Raw genomic sequence first — 20,735 nt, forward strand, 5'->3', positions numbered from 1 at the left:
CATTGTGCAGGCAGGCATAAAATCAATTTTTAGGGATGTAGAATGTAGAGGGTATACCAAAATGAAACGACTAACACTAGATAGGGAATTTTGGAGAGCTGCATCAAACCAGTCAGATGACTGAAGATAAAAAAAAAATAATTAGGGAATATGGGTAAGAACAGGATATGGCTGCTTGATGTACATAGTTGGAATGTGTTGGATGATGGGGTTGCCACTTCTCGATGCTGGGAAGGTATATCAAATATATTTTGGTACACTTTAAAAAATACTTTATTTCTAACATAATCTTAATTCGGTAAGAAAAATGTAACTGTCTTAAATTTTTTGCAATTTTTCCTGATTCTTTCTAAAAATTCCTGATTTTTCTTGCTTGTGGTAACCATGAAATTACACTGTGTATTCCAGTTTTCTTCTTAAACTTCTCAAACCATCCTTGGCTTGCTTTGAAAAGATCAGTATAAATACTCATATCAGCACTGGTGGCTCATAGCTAAAATTAGTGCAGGAGCTACTCCAAAAATTTTTTCTGGGCCTTTTCACAGCCATGGCTAAAGTTTTCTGTAAAATAAAAGAACAAAAAAAAATTAATCAAATAGAATAACTGGAAGCAGGATAATAATCTAATTCTACACTTTATCACATTCAGAAAGGTGGTACACGGTTTTAAGCACAACACATGTGGAGTAAAAAAAAAAACCTTCCTTCCACCAGGACACCAGAGTTGACACTGTGGGAGTGACAGTGTTCTCTCTCCCTTGCAGCCTCATGTGCAGCTTCTTATGGGCGCATGCGCACAACAGCCAAATTACCACACCGCTGAAAATGTGAAACACACAGTACCATACAAATATTTTTGTATGTTTTTCATGAAATGGGGGATGGCTACTACATTAAGCTTAAGGATTATATATTTTACAAGTTTAAAGAAATAATTAAAGAAAAAAGGACTCATTATATTAAATGTTATTGATAATATCATGTGGAAATAGCGGATGCTGCATTTATACAGTTCCTATATGTGAGCCACACTGAACATAACATTATCTTCTGATGTTTTAGATAAATTAAAATATTAAACCACTATAAAAATAAAATTTATTTGCGGAACAATTAACATCAATAATTAAACCCTGTTATGTTTTAAACAATTAGTATTTGTACTGAAAAGCTATGTATTTTTGAATAATTAACAGGTTTACATAGTAAACCCGTTATTAAAATGTTATAACAGCAAATACTGTAGGGTATAATTGAAATGAAAAATAATATGTGCATAATCACACCAAAAAAACTTTAAAACTATTTTTATTTTTAAAGTTACCAAGAGGCGTTTTTAATTTTTTTTTTCAGAAATTACAAGTTAAACTATCATACTCAACAAAAAAATCAGGAGTCTTATGTCAATCGAATTAAAAAGTGGTTCAAGCTCACTGGTGCACTGTTAATAATATCTACTAGTAACACTGATTTATTAGTAAAATCTAATTAATATACAGTAACATCACCATCACAGAAGGCACTGCATCATAATTCAGTAAAAAGTATCTGAAAATTCACTGGAAAGTTAGTTTCATTCATTTTATTACACATCAAGTAGTTATTCTCTTTAACTATTTAAATTAATTCCATTAGATTGATGAAAAATATAAGTTCTGTATGGAAAGTTATTTCACCAAGTCTACAGGTATGAAAAAAGACTTCTGCGTAAAATTTACAGTTAATGGTTGATCCGGGAGGTTCGTACTCACGGTGGACAATCAGCCTGATGTCAAAAAAAAAAATGAGCATGGTCTTGATCTTTGATTTGCTCATTCAAGCCTTCTTGGGGCAAGGGGACACCAAGGTGTGCCACTTGGCACTTTGCCTCTTCATTTCGAGGTTGTACTGGAATATCCAGTTTCATCACCCGTGATAACATTGTCCAAAAAGTAAGGATAATTTTCTCGCACTTCCAAAATGTCTTGACAGATTTCCACTCAGCGAGATTTTTGGTCATCGATCTCAAATTCTTTGGACAAGCTTCACGCACACTTTTCTCATGTACATAACCTTGCCTTTGCGATAAAACATTCATCCCTGAAAACCAGTTGAACCACTGGAAAAGTTTCCGTTGCAGACTTGTTGAGTTTGACACAAAACTTGATTATCTTTAACTTGATTATCTTTAGTGCAGTGAGCACTGCATCGCTACTTGTACAAGAGACGAAACAGAGGTTTATAAAATCGCTCGACCTTCCCCTCTGAAAGCTCAGAGACAATTGAGCAACAAGCACTTGCTCAGTAGCTGACACACCACCATCAACTCTGGCGGATGAAAGTGCGTGCTGCAACATACAGTCGCTTCACAATAAAATGTATGACATTACTTTCCGGACAGAACTTGGTATGTTAAATTAAAAGATATAAGTAAATATAAAATATACATAATTACAGGTTTAAACAATTCTTCAGACATGTAATTAAATAATATTCAAACAAAATACCTAAAATATAAATTTCTTTAGAAAGCATTGTTGGTAAGATAACTTATAGATATTTTAAAACAAGCAGATGTTTAATAGTTGTTTTCAATAATAATTCTTGATTCTTTTGTGAAACATCATAATCTGAATTAAAATCAAGTATTTCCTAAAAAAAAGGAAAAAAATTAGATATGTCTCTTCAAACTACTTTTTAAAAACAAATGTATCAACATTATATTTGGGTAAATTTACAACAAAAAAACTCTTCAAATTTATCCCATTCTAAAACACACTTATACTTGGTAACAGTTTCATAGATGTTTCCACATCATTTATTTGTTTAGATAGTACAATACGCTGATGCCCAAAAAAAGTTACTGATGTTAAATAATGAATTTTGTTCCATGCCTTACTGGAAATTGAAACCACTATCTCTGGATGAACGGCAGAAATTATACAAGTTCAATGATTAGTTTCAATAAATAAATTTCACAAAAAAACCTATTTTTTCTTAGTTATATTTACTAAAGCATTGCCATGAGAGATAAGAACCGAGTAAATTTCTATTGTAATTTCTTAATAAACAATTATGCCCGCTTAAAAATTATAACAATAGATCATATATATAGAGAAGGACTAGGCGGGAATACTTCAGTAACTGATCTGGAACATTAAGCATTCTGTCTGGAAATGCTTTGTTTTAAAATTGTAGCTTGGGAAATATTTCAACTTCATTTCTGGTCAAAGGATAAAATTAGAATCATAAGACACAAATTAGGAGAAAATTTTTTTTTTTATGATTTTCTTGACTTAAAAAAAGAATAAATAGATCCAAGAAATGTATCTACAGTAGTTTCTAAGAAAATAGTTATAAATCCAAAAAAAATTAAGAGATGAAGAAAACCTTTTTTAGATCACTGCCCAACAATGAAAATGTTTCGGGCTAAAAAATAGCTAATACATGTATATTTCCATCTGCTGAATTCAAAAATCACCATAAAAATGACCGATTAGCTCTTGCTTTCAATGACATTTCATTTTTTACCCGATCTACATTTTTAGTTTGCAGGTAATTTTGTTTTTGGAGTTGTCCCACCAGTTAAATGACAAAACACCACGTTCTCCAACTGTTTGTAGGTTATAAACATTATTACTGTTGCTGTGAGTGTGAGTTCATATCGTTTGTCTAGTAAATAGTGCAGAATAACTAGTTTTCGATTGCTTTTGAAGTGAAAAATTTGTCAAATCAAGATGCCATGGAAATTCAGTGAATAATTTTTGTTACAGTTGTAGAGAAATAATATTTTCAACAGAGAAACGCAATCTGACACCTCTTGCGAAGGTTGAGTACAGAGCATTATTTTAGTATGAAGTTAGGGGAGCAGGATAAGTCATGGGCTCCACATATAGGTCGCAACTCTTCTTCAGTTATACTGTCAGAATGGCTGAAAAATAAAAAACGATGCATTATTTATAATTATTTAAAAATATTTTTAATGTGTTGTATAGATGTGATCAAGAAACAAGAGTTATTCGTCGGACATTACAAATCAGAGCTCACTGGATAACGTCTAAAAAAGAGAGCTTATGTTTAAAAGAAGCTGGAGTACATAAAGAAGTATATTTTTCCACAAAAAATTATATTATTTGTTTATTAATGGGAAAAAGGAGAAAAAAAAATTGAACAAATTTTGTTTAAGTTATTACTTTATTTTATAAAAAAAAAATATATCTGTGATATGCAGAGCGAGTGAATAATATAGAAAACCCTCAACAAATTTAAAACAGTTCCAGATAGAATTCTGTAACTTTCAGCATAAGGTATCAGTCAACGACATTAGCTTTTGATGAGAAATAGAATTTCCACCACTTCTGGGGCTGGTAACTCAAATAATTTAAATGGTAACATTCTTTGTATGATACATAATTTTAAAGGTCTCTTTAAGACAGAAAAATAGTCTAAATTAAAAGGTGGTACCCAAAATGGTTGTGGGATATTTTAGGATTTTGAAAAAAATCCTATTATTATGAAGTATGAAATGGACTGATATTAATCCACACTGGAATTGTGAGGCACATACAAAGTATATGGTTAAAGTAAATCTATGGGCCAATATTGTTGGTGGACGATTTATAGGGCCTATATTTGTTGATGGAAATTTAAATGCGGTGAAATATCAGACTGCTTCTTGACCTATCGTTTCAAATATTCAAAACATTGTTGGCCTCAACTTCCAAAACATTTGGTTTCAAGAAGATGGTGTCCTACTTCATTTCAATCTTCAGGCATATGAAATTTTAAATTAATTTTTACTTTAAGATGTATTGGCCAAAGAGGCCAAATAGAATGGCCAGCAAGATCACCTGACTTGTTACCATTGGATTACTTTCTATGGGTCAAATAAAAAGTATTGTTTATCATAAAAAGCCCAAAGATATCAACGATTTACAAAATAGAATTTGAGAATCAGCACGACATATCACCAGGGAATCATTATGTGATACATAATTTTAAAGGTCTCTCTTTAAGACAAGAAAAATGGTCTAAATATAAAGTTGGTACCCAAAATAGCTACAGCATAATTTAGGATTTTGAAAAAAATTATATAATTTTGTAGAGTTGAACATTCCAGTTTCTAGAAATAAAAGCCCACCATCTGATCCAGCGTAACATTCACTTGAATATTTCTAGTGTTAAATCAAATAAAATAATATATTTATTTATATTTATAAAAATGAACAAACAAAACAGACATTTTATTTATTTATAATATAAGTAAATAATAATTATAAATAAATGCCTCAAATTACAAATTATTTTCCATCCAGTAGTTAACTTGATTTTGATACATTTTGTTATGAAACATCTTTTTTGTAAGAATTACAACACTTTTAATCATATGCTTCTTTTTAATACATATTTTTGTCATGTTTTAATATAGCCAAATCTTTTTAGTCGATTGCATTTATTATTTTATAATTTCTACATTAATAAATGTATAATGTCACAGAGGAAAATTTATATTCCTCATTTTGAATAATTATAATTATTTCATCAGAATTATGCATTGCTTTATATTATTTTTATTGATATGCAATAAAACTATATAACGTTTGCTGTCTTCAAGGAAAAGATACTGCATTAAATTTAGATTAACATTTTAATAATTTAATTGCATTTAATTAAAATTGCATTAATAATTTTTTAAAATTATTAATTTAAAAAATTTAATTAACACTCTTAATACGTTTTTCACAGTATATTAATTCTAATTGATTTGAATGTTGGTATAGTACTCCAATTCTTTTATTAAGTGAACATGTTTTCGTTAAATGAAAAACACAATTATTTGTATAATTACTTTTTGTGACGATTTATATGATCACAGAATTCTAAATTAATAAGCTGTCTTAAAAGATTTTAAATAATTATTGATGTATGTATTTATGTTAATAATTTATAAATATTTATGTATTATATTATAAATACTACTTATAATACCATAAAATTTTACTTTGAAGGCTACAACTATAATATGAGCAGTGAGCAGTAAGTGACATGTCAATTTCATGTTTATATTATGTGGTTGTAAGTTTTAGAAATACTATGGGTGTGATTTTAGTACTAATATGATAAGAGTTTTTGTATAATTTTATAAAAAACCAATATATCGACTACAACAATTGTTTGCTACAAAGTAGAGACATTTGCCAATCGACCCACTACTTATATATCATAGCCAGTTTGTGTACAAAGAAATGAAATGACCAGATGTGTAGGAATGCATTTAGATACAGATGTTAAAATAAATTGCATTGTTATTTTTTTATTTGCATGAAAATACAATTTCATCTGTAAAATATCCAGTATTAAAAATACATAATCTTTTTTAGTTTTTATCCTTTTTTAAACATTCAGAACCTTACTTATCAATTTCTTTAACTCAATGACCATTCCCTGCCTGATCTTATTTACAAATAATGTGATCTGAACTACAAAGAATTTAACTTATGATAGATGTATAATTCTGTTATCTTCTTTTCTTTTTTTTTTTTTGACTGATGAATTAATTCATCACAGAAGCCTAGAAAGGAGGTAGTATGTGAGAATATGAAAAATGCAAGCTTGACTGGGATTTGAATCCAGGACCTTCAGATAAAGAAGGCCGAGTCACTACCACTCTACTCTGCCAAGAAGATCAGCAACATTTACTTCATCATATTTAATTTTTACACTTTGACCTGAAAAGGATTATAAAAAAATTTTTTTTTTAAATATTAATGTATTGCTTCCATATTTATCAAGGAAGAAAATATAAAAAAAACTCATTTCAATAAAAAACAATTGGAAAAGTATTTTTGGAATTGTAAACAACTTAATTTGCTTATTTTATTCATTAGCTATAACAAATTACTTGTAAAAACTGTTTTAATAAAAATTAAAAAAATATGTCTTTTTTATCATTACTAAACAAACATATACTTTACATTAAATAAAGAAGTTACAATCACTTATAAACAGCAATCCTCAAATTTATTATGCATGGTCATATCTGAATGTAAAATAACTAAAATCTTGATTTTGGGATCCAAAAGATGTTGGAGACAAATTTTTCAGATTAATTTGACTTAATGCATTCTGAAGATCAGTAGAACAATGTATTACAGAAATGAAAGAAATTATAAAAAGAAACACAAACCATGTTCATGCAAAAACTATAACTAACAGACCACAGAAGTATAATTTAAAAACGTTTATTGTATATTAAAATACTGCAGTTTGTAATTTATATTTTATTATAAATGTTAATAACAGCATTAACAGCAGTGTGTAGTACTAAAAAATACATAGATTAAACAGTAGATAATTTTTCTGTTATGCTATATACTATCGAATATGATGTGCAATGAATAAGACCATGGGGCAGCATTTGTAAAGTTTAAACTTTATAACTTGTCATGTTGAATATATCAGACTGGCAGTATAACATTTAATACAATAATATGGTAGAAGCTGGACATTTAGATTTATTGAAAGAAAAGTTACTGATTATGGTTTTGTTGAGCTAAATCAGGGATGCAGCTGCTGAGCTAGAATCCTGAATGAGGTACTCTGGAAAAAAATAAATGTAATTCTGTCTTAAGATTAAAAATTCATTGTTATGGCCTAATTTATTATTATTATTTATTTTTTATATATAAAACGTATGTGTAGTTTTGTAGAGTATAATTACAGATTATAAATAAGATTTAAATAAATGTAAATGTTATAACGAAAGAAGCAGAATTAAATACAGCTTGCTTTATTAAACTAAAATATTATAGTATTAATCTACAGAATGTATTGCAAGCTAGAGAAGTGTTTTTTTCCTATTCAGATACTCTTGGACAGTACTGTATGACAGTTTTTCACATTGATATTTCATCAATAAAAAAAATCTGTTACAAAATTTTCTCCTGTATATTTGTCAATGTATATTTTCACAATGGTGATACTCTCACATTGTATCTGTTTTTAGTAACGTCTTCCTTTGAGCTACATTAAGTACTGCTTTTTAATCACGGATGAACAACTAGGACAAGTGTTCATCCGTTATCAAAAGCAGCTCATAAGCAATTCATCTGATTAACATTGCAATTATGACATTAAGAAACTGACAAAAACAAAATATACATGATATGACAAAAATTATTTTATAAAAATTCATCTTTGTCAAGTTATAATTTTTGCCAGTGAATTTGAAGCATAATGTATCAATAAAATAAATTAATTTGCTTCAAATAAACAAATTAAAAGATCAAAATAAAAAATTAACATTCCATCAAAATTTTATTTTCATCTTATTGTTAGTGTAGTAAAACAATTACCTCTATTAATTTTTTTATATCAGCTGTTACAGCTGAAAAAAATGGTTATCTTAAACTAGCTGTAACTTAAAAATTAAAAAAGTATTATTTTTAACAAAATTTCATATGTATTTGTTTTGCAAATTTTTCTTTTTATATTTGTTCAGTTTAACTGAATTATATTTTTAATAAATGTTATAAGTTTTATTATTGTTTTAGAGCAGTTTTATTTTTCACTGAATTTATAGTTGAAGTGATTACTGTAAAATATAAATATTTATTGTAATTTGAGGTAGCAATAAAATATTACTGTTTTAAAAATAAAGCCTCAAATCGTAACAAAAAATGTATATATTCAGTTAAAAAAAAACAACCAACATGATGAAAAAATATTTTTCAGTTATAATCAATGGTTTTTTCTTTCTAGTTTTGTACTTTTTAATAAATTTTAGTTGAATTTCTATGTAATTTTTAAATAAAAATATGATTTAATTAATTATGTTTTCAGTTTTTATTATTTACATAATAAATATGATTTATATTTTTGCCATCTGTTATGAGTAATATGTATGGGCCAGTATAGTTGGTGGACGATTGATAGGGTCTATATTTGTTAAAAGAAATTTAAATGCAGTGAAATATCAGACTGCTTCTTGAACATATCGTTTCAAATATTCAAAACATTGTTGGCCTCAACTTCCAAAACATTTGGTTTCAAGAAGATGGTGTCCTACTTCATTTCAATCTTCAGGCATATGAAATTTTAAATTAATTTTTACTTTAAGATGTATTGGCCAAAGAGGCCAAATAGAATGGCCAGCAAGATCACCTGACTTGTTACCATTGGATTACTTTCTATGGGTCAAATAAAAAGTATTGTTTATCATAAAAAGCCCAAAGATATCAACGATTTACAAAATAGAATTTGAGAATCAGCACGACATATCACCAGGGAATCATTGAATAATGCAGTATCATCCTTTTATAACTGATGACTGATACTCTATCAAACAACCGAAGGAGGAATTTCAAATGTTTATTAAAATGAAATGTAAGTAAATAAGGAAATGTTACGCTTAATTTTTTTAAAATAGATTTATTCAGTATAATCCATTTAATCATATTTTTATAAATTTATATATTTGTGATAACAGTATCTTAAATTATTATCAGTATAATTTTTTTCAAAATCCTAAATTATGCTGTAGCCATTTTGGGTACCAACTTTATATTTAGACCATTTTTCTTGTCTTAAAGAGAGACCTTTAAAATTATGTATCACATAAAGATATTACCATTTAAAATATTTGAGTTACCACCCCGAGAAATGATGGAAATTCTATTTCTCGTCAAAAGGTAAAGTAGTTGACCGATACCTTATCCTGAAAGCTACAGAATTCTATCTGGAACTCTTTTAAAGTTGCTGACTGGGTTCCATTCTTTTGACTCAATCACTTGGGACATATTGTTTCTGCATGCAAATTCAGTGAATTTTCATTTTTATTTATTTTTTAATCCATTTTCATGGAAACTATTTCTGATTGTTTATTTGATTTTACAGCTTGAAGACAAAATTTTTAGTCCCAGTTAAGGGTAAACATTTAAAAAGTTTGTTTTTCTAAACAAAATATATCCAATGATTTTGTTAAAATTTTAAAATCTTAATGAAATAATAATTTTCTGAGAAGATAATTAGTTAATTATCCTTAAAACCTGATGCTCCGTTTACACCAGAATAACTTATTTACAAAAATTGAAGGATGTATATAAGGATAAAAATGTCGGTTACTGAATCTTTATTTAATTGAGTAGTGTAGCTAAAATATTTTTTATATCTTAATCTTGTTTAAACGAGTATTAAAAAGTACAAAATCTTGCCTCTTTCCAGTATCTATAGATTTAAATGTTACATTTTATAATTTCCAGTCACTACAACTACTGCATGTGTATTCAACAAGAAATAAAACCTACATATTGAATTATCCCAGCCACATTAAAAAGTTGTATTTTATTTTTATTTTTTTTGGTCCAATAAACAATATGATTGGCTTAATCTAGCGTTAGCAAAATAGAAAACATGTGTTATGTGTTTTTTCCGCGTTGTTTTTTTCTCTAGAATTAAATCCAAACAATGAACCGATTCAGTGGGTATCAAAAAAATATTGATTTTTACTGGTGGGCAAATTACCAGTTTTAAAGTGGAAGACATGTATGATGATTTGGTGACATTTATTTTTATTTTCGAATAATAAACCTGGAATTTATTATATTAAGGAGAGCTTCTAACTTTTCTGGGAGACCAGAAAAGTTACTAACGTAGATGTTATATAATAGGATTGCACCTTTATTGATAATATTCTGTAATTGGGAATATTCTGTTTGAGAGAGTTATATTTAAACACATAAAATTCTATCTGTAAAAGTTATTTATTGTTAAATAATATGTAGATGATAAAATAAAATCATAAATTTTAATCATATGCCTGGTACACATCTAGAAATGCAGAAATTACTAATTCTTTTTTTTTTAATTTCAAGGATAAATTCAATGAAATCCATTACTGTACTTGTTAAATGGTGGAATGTGAAGCCGGAAAGCCAAATTGAGGTTCAGGAATAAAGTTGTTTTCTTCAGTCTGAACCATTAATCATTTTATTAATACATCTTATAGACCAGTATTTGAGAATTTATTCTCAAATAATTTTGAACAGACTGGTCTATAAGATGTAATTTTGAATTCTTCATCTAGTTTTATAATCATCTTTTGTATATTATGTTCCTAGAAATGATTAATTTAATTATAGTTAAGCGTATAATAAGTTATTTTATCATTTATATGACAAACAAAATATTAATTAAAAATAAACTTTAAGCACTCAGTAAATACATATAGGATTCATCCTGAAAGAAAAAACCTTGGCAAATTCAAAACAAATAATAAAGAAAATATTTATTTTACACATACAACAAAAACTTTGTTTTATATACAGTCGTCAATTAAATTTAAATACTATAATTATATATTAAATCTAAATAAAACTTGATTTCACCACACTTACCAAGAAGTGTGGTAGATTTCTTAACTTTTCTTTTGAATAGAACCTTTTTTTTGTGTAATGTCAGTTTTATTAACTATTAACAGTGTCACCCTTACAAATGGCATTGTTATTTTCTACTTGCACCATAGAAACACTAGTGTTATTTTCATTTTTTGAAAGTACAATTCATATTCAAAAAATGTTTTATATTAATATTATTCTGAAACGTAAATCAGTTGTGTAGTCAATTGCAGAACCTGGGAGCTAAGTTTTTTATTCTTTCTTCTCCCTTTACATTTTGTTAGAGCTGCTTATTTAAATGTGTTATTAATTTTTTTTGTATTTGTTTTTGTAGAGTTGAACGCTCATCAGATCAAGTTATTAAACAAGTTAATTTAAAAGCAATACAAAATGGTTCGGACAAATACCAAAAGATGTTAAAGAAGTGGAACAAGCTGTGCCGATGTTATTTTTACTTGGTTATGATCCTCATGCAAATCTTCCTAATTATGGTTCAACAGATGCATTTGTTGCCGATAATACAAAACGTATAAAAGCACAATCTAAGATATGGAAAGAAAAAGCCCAAGAATTATTTCATTTACCTAACATTCCAGTTTCTAGAAATAAAAGCCCACCATCTGATCCAGCGTGACATTCACTTGAATATTTCTAGTGTTAAACCAAATAAAATAATATATTTATTTATATTTATAAAAATGAACAAACAAAACAGTCATTTTATTTATTTATAATATAAATAAATAATAATTATAAATGAATGCCTCAAATTACAAATTTTTTTCCATCCAGTAGTTAACTTGATTTTGATACATTTTGTTATGAAACATCTTTTTTGTAAGAATTACAACACTTTAAATCATATGCTTCTTTTTAATACATACTTGTCATGTTTTAATATAGCCAAATCTTTTTAGTCTATTGCATTTATTATTTTATTCTTTCTGCATTAATAAATTTAATTTTAATACATGTATAATGTCACAGAGGATAATTTGTATTTCTCATTTTGAATAATTATAATTATTTTTTCAGAATTATGCATTGCTTCATATTATTTTTATTGATATGCAATAAAACTATGTAACGTTTGCTCTCTTCAAAGAAAAGATACTGCATTAAATTTAGATAGAACATTTTTAATATTACAGTTTAAATAATAAAAAAATTGTATTTTTAAAAATTATTAATTTAAAAAATTTAATTAACACTCTTAATACGTTTTTCACAGTATATTAATTCTAATTGATTTGAATGTTGGTATAGTACTCAAATTCTTTTATTAAGTGAACATGTTTTCGTTAAATGAAAAACACAATTATTTGTATAATTACTTTTTGTGACGATTTATATGATCACAGAATTCTAAATTAATAAGCTGTCTTAAAAGATTTTAAATAATTATTGATGTATGTATTTATGTTAATAATTTATAAATATTTAAGTATTATATTATAAATACTACTTATAATACCATAAAATTTTACTTTGAAGGCTACAACTATAATATGAGCAGTGAGCAGTAAGTGACATGTCAATTTCATGTTTATATTATGTGGTTGTAAGTTTTAGAAATACTATGGGTGTGATTTTAGTACTAATATGATAAGAGTTTTTGTATAATTTTATAAAAAACCAATATATCGACTACAACAATTGTTTGCTACAAAGAAGAGACATCTGCCAATCGACCCACTACTTATATCATAGCCAGTTTGTGTACAAAGAAATGAAATGACCAGATGTGTAGGAATGCATTTAAACACAGATGTTAAAATAAATTGCATTGTTATTTTTTTATTTGCATGAAAATACAATTTCATCTGTAAAATATCCAGTATTAAAAATACATAATCTTTTTTAGTTTTTATCTTTTATAAACTTTCAGAACCTTACTTATCAATTCCTTCACCATTCCTCCAATCACCATTTCCTGTCTGATCTTATTTACAAATAATGTGATCTGAACTACAAAGAATTTAACTTTATGATACAAACTAATTTCTAAAATTATACACCTAACAACAAGTTTGAAATTCTGTTAACTTCTTTTCTTTTTTTTTTTTTTGACTGATGAATTAATTCATCACAGAAGCCTAGAAAGGAGGTAGTATGTGAGAATATGAAAAATGCAAGCTTGACTGGGATTTGAATCCAGGACCTTCACATGAAAGGCCGAGTCACTACCACTCTACTCTGCCAAGTTGATCAGCAACATTTACATCATATTTAATTTTTACACTTTGACCTGAAAAGGATTATAAAAAAAATTTTTTTTTAAATATTAATGTATTGCTTCCATATTTATCAAGGAAGAAAATATAAAAAAAACTCATTTCAATAAAAAAAATTGGAAAAGTATTTTTGGAATTGAAAACAAATTAATTTGCTTATTTTATTCATTAACTATAACAAATTACTTGTAAAAAATAATGTTTTAATAAAAATTAAAAAAATTATTGTATATTTTATCAATACTAAACAAACATATACTTTACATTAAATAAAGAAGTTACAATCACATATAAACAGCAATCCTCAAATTTATTATGCATGATCATATCTGAATGTAAAATAACTAAAATCTTGATTTTGGGATCCAAAAGATGTTGGAGACAAATTTTTCAGATTAATTTGACTTTGTGCATTCTAAAGATCAGTAGAACAATGTATTACAGAAATGAAAGAAATTATAAAAAGAAACACAAACCATGTTCATGCAAAAACTATAACTAACAGACCACAGAAGTATAATTTAAAAGCTTTTATTGTATATTAAAATACTACAGTTTGTAATTTATATTTTATTATAAACAGCATTAACAGCAGTGTGTAGTACTAAAAAATACATAGATTAAACAGTAGATAATTTTTCTATTATGCTCTACACTATCGAATATGATAAGCAATGAATAAGACCATGGCAGCATTTGTATGGTTTTAATTTTAAAACTTGTCATGTTGAATATATCAGACTGGCAGTATAACATTTAATACAATAATATGGTAGAAGCTGTACATTTAGATTTATTGAAAGAAAAATGACTGATTATGGTTTTGTTGAGCTAAATCAAGGATGGAGCTGCTAAGCTAGAATCCTGACTGAGGTTCTCTGGAAAAAAATACCTCAAAAGAACTGTAATTCTGTCTCTAGATTAAAAATTCATTGTTATAGCCTAATTTATTATTATTATTATTTATTTTTTATATATAAAACGTATGTATAGTTTTGTAGAGTATAATTACAGATTATAAATAAGATTTAAATAAATGTAAATGTTATAACAAAAGAAGTAGAATTAAATACAGCTGGCTTTATTAAACTAAAATATTATAGTATTAATCTACAGAACGTATTGCAAGCTAGAGAAGTGTTTTTTCCTATTCAGATACTCTTGGACAGTACTGTATCAATAAAAAAATCTGTTACAAAATTTTCTCCTATACATTTAATTTATATTCTCACAATGGTGATACTCTCACAATGTTGTCTGTTTTTAGTAACGTCTTCTTTGGGCTACATTACGTGCTGCCTTTTAAGCACGGATGTGCCACTCAGAGAATCAGTGTTTCATCCGTGCCTAAAAGCAGCTCATAAGCAATTCATCTGATTAACATTGCAATTATAACATTAAGAAACAGACAAAAACAAAATATACATGATATGACAAAAAATATTTTATAAAAATTTATCTTTGACGAGTTATAATTTTTAATAGTGAATTTGAAGCATAATGTATCAATAAAATTAATTAATTAGCTTCAAATAAACAAATTAAAAGATCAAAATAAAAAATTAACATTCCATCAAAATTTTATTTTCATCTTATTGTTAGTGCAAAACAATTACCTCTGGCAGTTGTTTTTTGTTGAAAATATTAATTTGTTTATATCAGCGGTACAGCTGATAAAAAATGGTTATCTTAAACTAGCTGTAATTTAAAAATTAAAAAGTATTATTTTTAACAAATTTTCATATGTATTTGTTTTTCAAATTTGTCTTTTTATATTTGTTCAGTTTAACTGAATTGTATTTTTAATAAATGTTATAAGTTTTATAATTGTTTTAGAGCAGTTTTTTTTCCACTGAATTAATAGTTGAAGTGATTACTGTTAAATATAAATATTTATTGTAATTTGATGTAGCAATAAAATATTACTGTTATAAAAATAAAGGCTGAAGTGGTAACAAACAGTGTATATATTCAGTTAAAAAAAAAAAAACAACAGATGTGAAAAAATATTTTTCAGTTATAATCAACTGTTTTTTCTTTCTAGTTTTATACTTTTTAATAAATATTAGTTGAATTTCTATGTAATTTTTAAATAAAAATATGATTTAATTAATTATGTTTTCAGTTTTTTTTTATTTACATAATAAATATGATTTATATTTTTTCCATCTTTCATGAGTAGGTTGTAATTTTATTGTTTAATATTTATTTTTGCTATTTGGTTGTTCAAAATAAATATTTTATTTATAATTATATTATATATGAAAATACAAAAAAAAAAAGTTATTTTTTTGTTATTATTTTATATTATAATAATTTTTATATATTATAAATATATAAAATTATGATAATTTATAAATGAATATTTAAAACTTCTCATTGTTTAGCTTTTTTTCTTTTTGTGAGTAATTTTGTAGGGGAATAAATTATTTGTCAGACAACGATATAATATGTTTTTTTTAATTTTGTTATCTATTTTTTAAATTTTTAAGTTTTTTTTTTTTTTTATAACAGCAGAGAGAACTAATAATGATATTTCAGTCATGTATGATTGATTGGTTACTTTGTTATTCTATTTAATTTTTGTAGATTTTAGTTTTAAAATGAAGAAAAAAAGAGTTACCTCTAATGAAGTAATAATATCAACAAAAAAAAATACTTATAAACTTTTTTTTCATCTTTGTTTACCACTCCCCCAGATCCGACCCATAATTAAGCTCTGCGGGGTGCCTTCACCTCAAATTACCTTGGTAGAACTCAAGGGCTGACCCAGGTAGCTGGGACCCGGTCTTTTGATTATTCACCATACCTCAAATGAGGAACCCCAAAGGGATCTCCCCACCAAGACTCCGGTCTTTACGCCTTGCTTCTAGTGACGAACCCCCTGAGGGATCCCCACTGGAACTGGCGGGGGGGGAACATTCTCCCCCGCCTTGCCTCTAACAGGGAACCCCTGAAGGGTTCCTCCACCAAGATTATGATCTAATTTACCCCCCTATGGCTGCGCCAAGAGTCCCTGTCCACTCATCGGTGATGAGATGCCACAGTTTCCCACCCCTCCTGGACGAGGCTATCCTGTGTTGGAGCTACCATAATTCTACACTCCATAGCAAGTACACCTCACTTCTGGTTTACATTTCTGCAGTTATTACCAATAAAAACTGAACCAAAAGACACCACTAACTTAATTATAATATTTTATCTCCTGATGATGGTTTTGAAATAAACCGAAACATCTTGAGTCACACTTAATTTGCTGGCAAGGTGGATTTTCATTTTTTAATAATTTATTAAATATATCAGCAGTAACTATATTTGAAAATTAAATTTAAGTTAGATGATTATATTTGTTTCTAGACACTGTAATGTGAATAACAACAAAAACACCACTTAGAGAAGTGAAAGATGACAAAAACAAACTGAAAAACAGGAAGAGAAAGAAGGAATGCTGCTATTCACATAAATAAAAATAATTTAGTATTCAAAGATGTTAAAGGTTAAATAAAAATAAAAAAGTTATTTAGTGTAATAGTATTTCATCTTTTTTGTCTTTCCACAAAATTATTTAGTACAGGGTCAACTGTTAATCCCAGGGGTATTCTAACATAGTTTAATACTTTATACTGTTTACTAGATAAAGGCAGTACCTCTGTTAAAAACAGCGATTTTCATCTACAAATATGCTTGTATTTTATTTACATCTATGAACATACGCAACAAAGGAGCGTTTTTTTTAAATTTGAAACACTGTTTTAACTTGATAAAGTTAGGTATCAACACAGCAGCAGGATATTTATTTATGAAAATTGCGCCCTGTTAAGGTTTTGAATAATTTCCACAAATTTTAAAAGCAACTTAGAATTTACACTTGGTTTTTGCATTCGACTACATAAATTAACAGGTATACTAAAATAATGGATTTGCATCTAAGTACTAATAAAGGTTTAAACTTTGTCAAATTGAGTTTTTTGTCATTTATTTGTAGCACCCTACTTAGTGAAAGGAAAAGTGTCTGTATATTTTTAATTGAAATACATTTCCTTTAGCTAAATAGGATGCTACAAATAATTCAATTGGGGAATTTTACATCATTTTGCATTAGATTAAGTGAACAATTTTTTTAAAATTCAAAGTATATGTTGCTTAGTTGCATTACGCTTATTATGTTTTCATTTCGGCCCAACTTATAATGAACTGCTAAACTTCTAATTCTACTATAAATATGATAAGAAGAAGGTTAAAAATTATAATTAAGCTAATATAAACTACATTTAGGGTTAGATATATCCAACAGGCATACAGACAGCGGCGAGAAATATTATAGTAATCATAACTCCATTAAGTTTAAACAATTTCATCTATTACAACAAAATAAGTTCACGTATTGTGAAATTAAAAACTGAAAATCATCTGATTTTTATTAATCAAAACAATTTCTTTCATTCAGTTAAGTTATAAACATAACCTAATCTTTAACTTTACCAGACTTAGCAATAATAAAAGTAAATCAAAGGAGATTAAAATACTGCTCAACCTACAACCCATTTCAACAATTTTAAATCATACACACTTAAAAAACACTTCTGTAATCGCAGTAATTGTCCCGATAAATCACAAAGTAAAACTACAATCATCCATAGCAGCTACATTTATCAGAAACTTCTGCGACGTTTAACTAAAAAATAAATGCATATAAAAAACTATGCACAAGCACGCACTCACAAATTAGAATATTTTAATTATTAACGCCATCAGCCGTTCAACGTATAGCAGAGCGAAAAACTCGGTAACGAAAGAATTTTGGGGCTTGATTCTGAAGGACTCTTTTTAATCGAATTACCAAACTTTCCGATTATGAAGCGTTCATTCGCAACACGGCTAATAAAATAAATACAGCACTCCGCAGTTCATATTTTTAAGAAAGGTCTTTGGAATAATTATTTATAAAACAAATACAGTAAAAAACTACATCTTATTTGCTATAGAAACGTAATTTATTTTTTTCACAATTACCATTTAGTGCTAACCCGCACTACTGCGACTGGTCAGATGCGGTCATATATATATATAGAGTAAACATGAATCAACGCGTACGTGGCCGTTGCGGCCACTCCTTGTCTATGCGACCAACTGCCGACCAGCTGGTCGTTACAACCAAAGGTTTTATGTAATCTTATAGGACAACGCGCACGGTAGGCGGCCGTTTTGTGATCTCAGACAGCTATCTGTAAAGTACGCGTTGCTATGATTTATAAAAACTATTGAATCATGTCATCCATTGAATTCGATACCGAAAAATTCATTCTCGAGGTGAAAGAAAAGCCTGCTTTATGGGATTTGTCTTCTGATGAATACGCAAACAAAAATGTAAAGAAAAAGATGCGGTAAGAAATAGCAATGACTTTTGGCGGCAGCGAATGTAGAACATCAAATGAGAAAAATGAAGTAGGTGAGTATTCGAATATAAGTATATTTTCATAAATTTACAATTTGTTATTTTTTTAAATATATTTTTTCATCATATAAATCTGTTTTGCCACTCGAGAGCACCTTCATTTACAATGTAACTGGCAAAAATGTTTCTGTTGTTGGAAGTGCATCTACGCCGGTTCGTTTGTATTTGTGGCAAATTATTCTGTACTGTAGGATATCCACAGAGCGTTTCTCGAAATCTCACACCATCCCTACTTCTGACATAGTCAACGTCTACATTTATGGGCCTGTGAAAAATCCTCCATTTATTCGCCATTACCCCAAGTATACAGTCTACGAAACGTCTAGCTCTAGTTAGGTGATAATTAATTTTTTTTTTCATTATCAAGTCGATTGCTAACATATGGACACATAATTCTGTGAGAATTAGAAAATGCATCATCTGCAACAAATACAAACGGCAAAGGTGTTGGATTTACATGTGAGATAGGCCTGTCTTCGGGAAGATCGGCTTGATTATTTAGTAACCTTTTATAAAAGGTTGACTCAAATATTGTTGAATCTGCACATTTCCCGTAAGAATCTACATCTATATAAGTAAACTTATAGTTTGCGTCAGCAATGGCCATTAATACGATCGAAAAGTATATTTTATAGTTAAAGTAAATTGACGCACTGTTTGGTGGTTTCATAATTCTCACGTGCTTGCCGTCTATTGCGCCAAGGCAGTTCGGGAAATTTGCTGAAGATTCGAACCCTTTTGCTATTCGTAACCAGTCCTCTTTCGTAGGTATTGGTAAAAATTATTCTTTTAAGGTACACCAAATCGCACAACAAACTCTTCTTACAATTTCCCTGATAGTTATCTCTCCAAGCCGAAAAGCATGGTGCAAATCAACGAATGAGTTTCCTGATGCCAGATACCTGAAAACAAAAACATTAATTTGTAAAATTAGTTCAATAATTGTAATTCGGTATTGATAGAATAATTTTATTGAAAAATTAATGTAGTGATTCACAAATCACAAAAAATGTAAACTATAACTTATACTATAATAAACTATAACTATTGTACTATATAAACTATAACTTAAACTATAATTATAACTTACTTAAAAAATTCACTATAAATTTGATAGTTTTAGGCCCTATGTATTTTGTGTCCGTAAAATTAAAAAAAAAAGAAATCTTTAAATTATATCTTCAATAATTTTTTACAAAGTCGGAATAAAACACACTTTTTTATTTTCGATTTGAATTTTTTTGTATAATTATTGCCAGAAATTTAACAAAATTTCGCAAGAAAATTTGTAAAGATTAAACCCTGAGTAAAATGATGTTATTATAAAGGTGGATTTTTGTATGTTCTTGAAAAGAATCACTTTTAAAAATACTTATCTATTTTATTTGTTCCTTTTGTTACAGGTATCAGTTTACAGAACAAGTGGCGGAACATAAAGGACTCTTACAACAGAGAAAAAAGAAGGTTAAGAGTGGTTCTGCGGCTGCCAGAAAAACTCCTTACGTGTATTTTAATTTGTTATCTTTCTTAAATTCCACCAACCACAACTCACTCTAGTTTAGAACCGGACCCTCAAGATTCAGACAACTCACAAGATACAACTGCGGGACCTTACCAGACAAGGGTGCTTGCCAAAAAAAGAAAGCCGCCTGATGAAGTAGGCGAAAAACTAGT

General features: G+C 27.9%; 1 long non-coding RNA gene across 1 annotated transcript; it reads right to left on the reverse strand.

The window, feature by feature from the left end:
• Nucleotides 1–249: 249 nt before the first annotated feature.
• Nucleotides 250–18,613, reverse strand: LOC142324036 (uncharacterized). Its single transcript, XR_012756200.1, has 3 exons — nucleotides 18,089–18,613; nucleotides 2,487–2,631; nucleotides 250–561 (listed from the first exon to the last, which is right to left on the reverse strand). It is a non-coding gene; the product is annotated as an uncharacterized LOC142324036 (long non-coding RNA).
• Between the last annotated feature and the right edge of the window lie 2,122 nt (nucleotides 18,614–20,735).

This window comes from Lycorma delicatula, chromosome 4 (genome assembly GCF_047948215.1).
Source record: "Lycorma delicatula isolate Av1 chromosome 4, ASM4794821v1, whole genome shotgun sequence".
Classification (NCBI taxonomy): domain Eukaryota; kingdom Metazoa; phylum Arthropoda; class Insecta; order Hemiptera; family Fulgoridae; genus Lycorma; species Lycorma delicatula.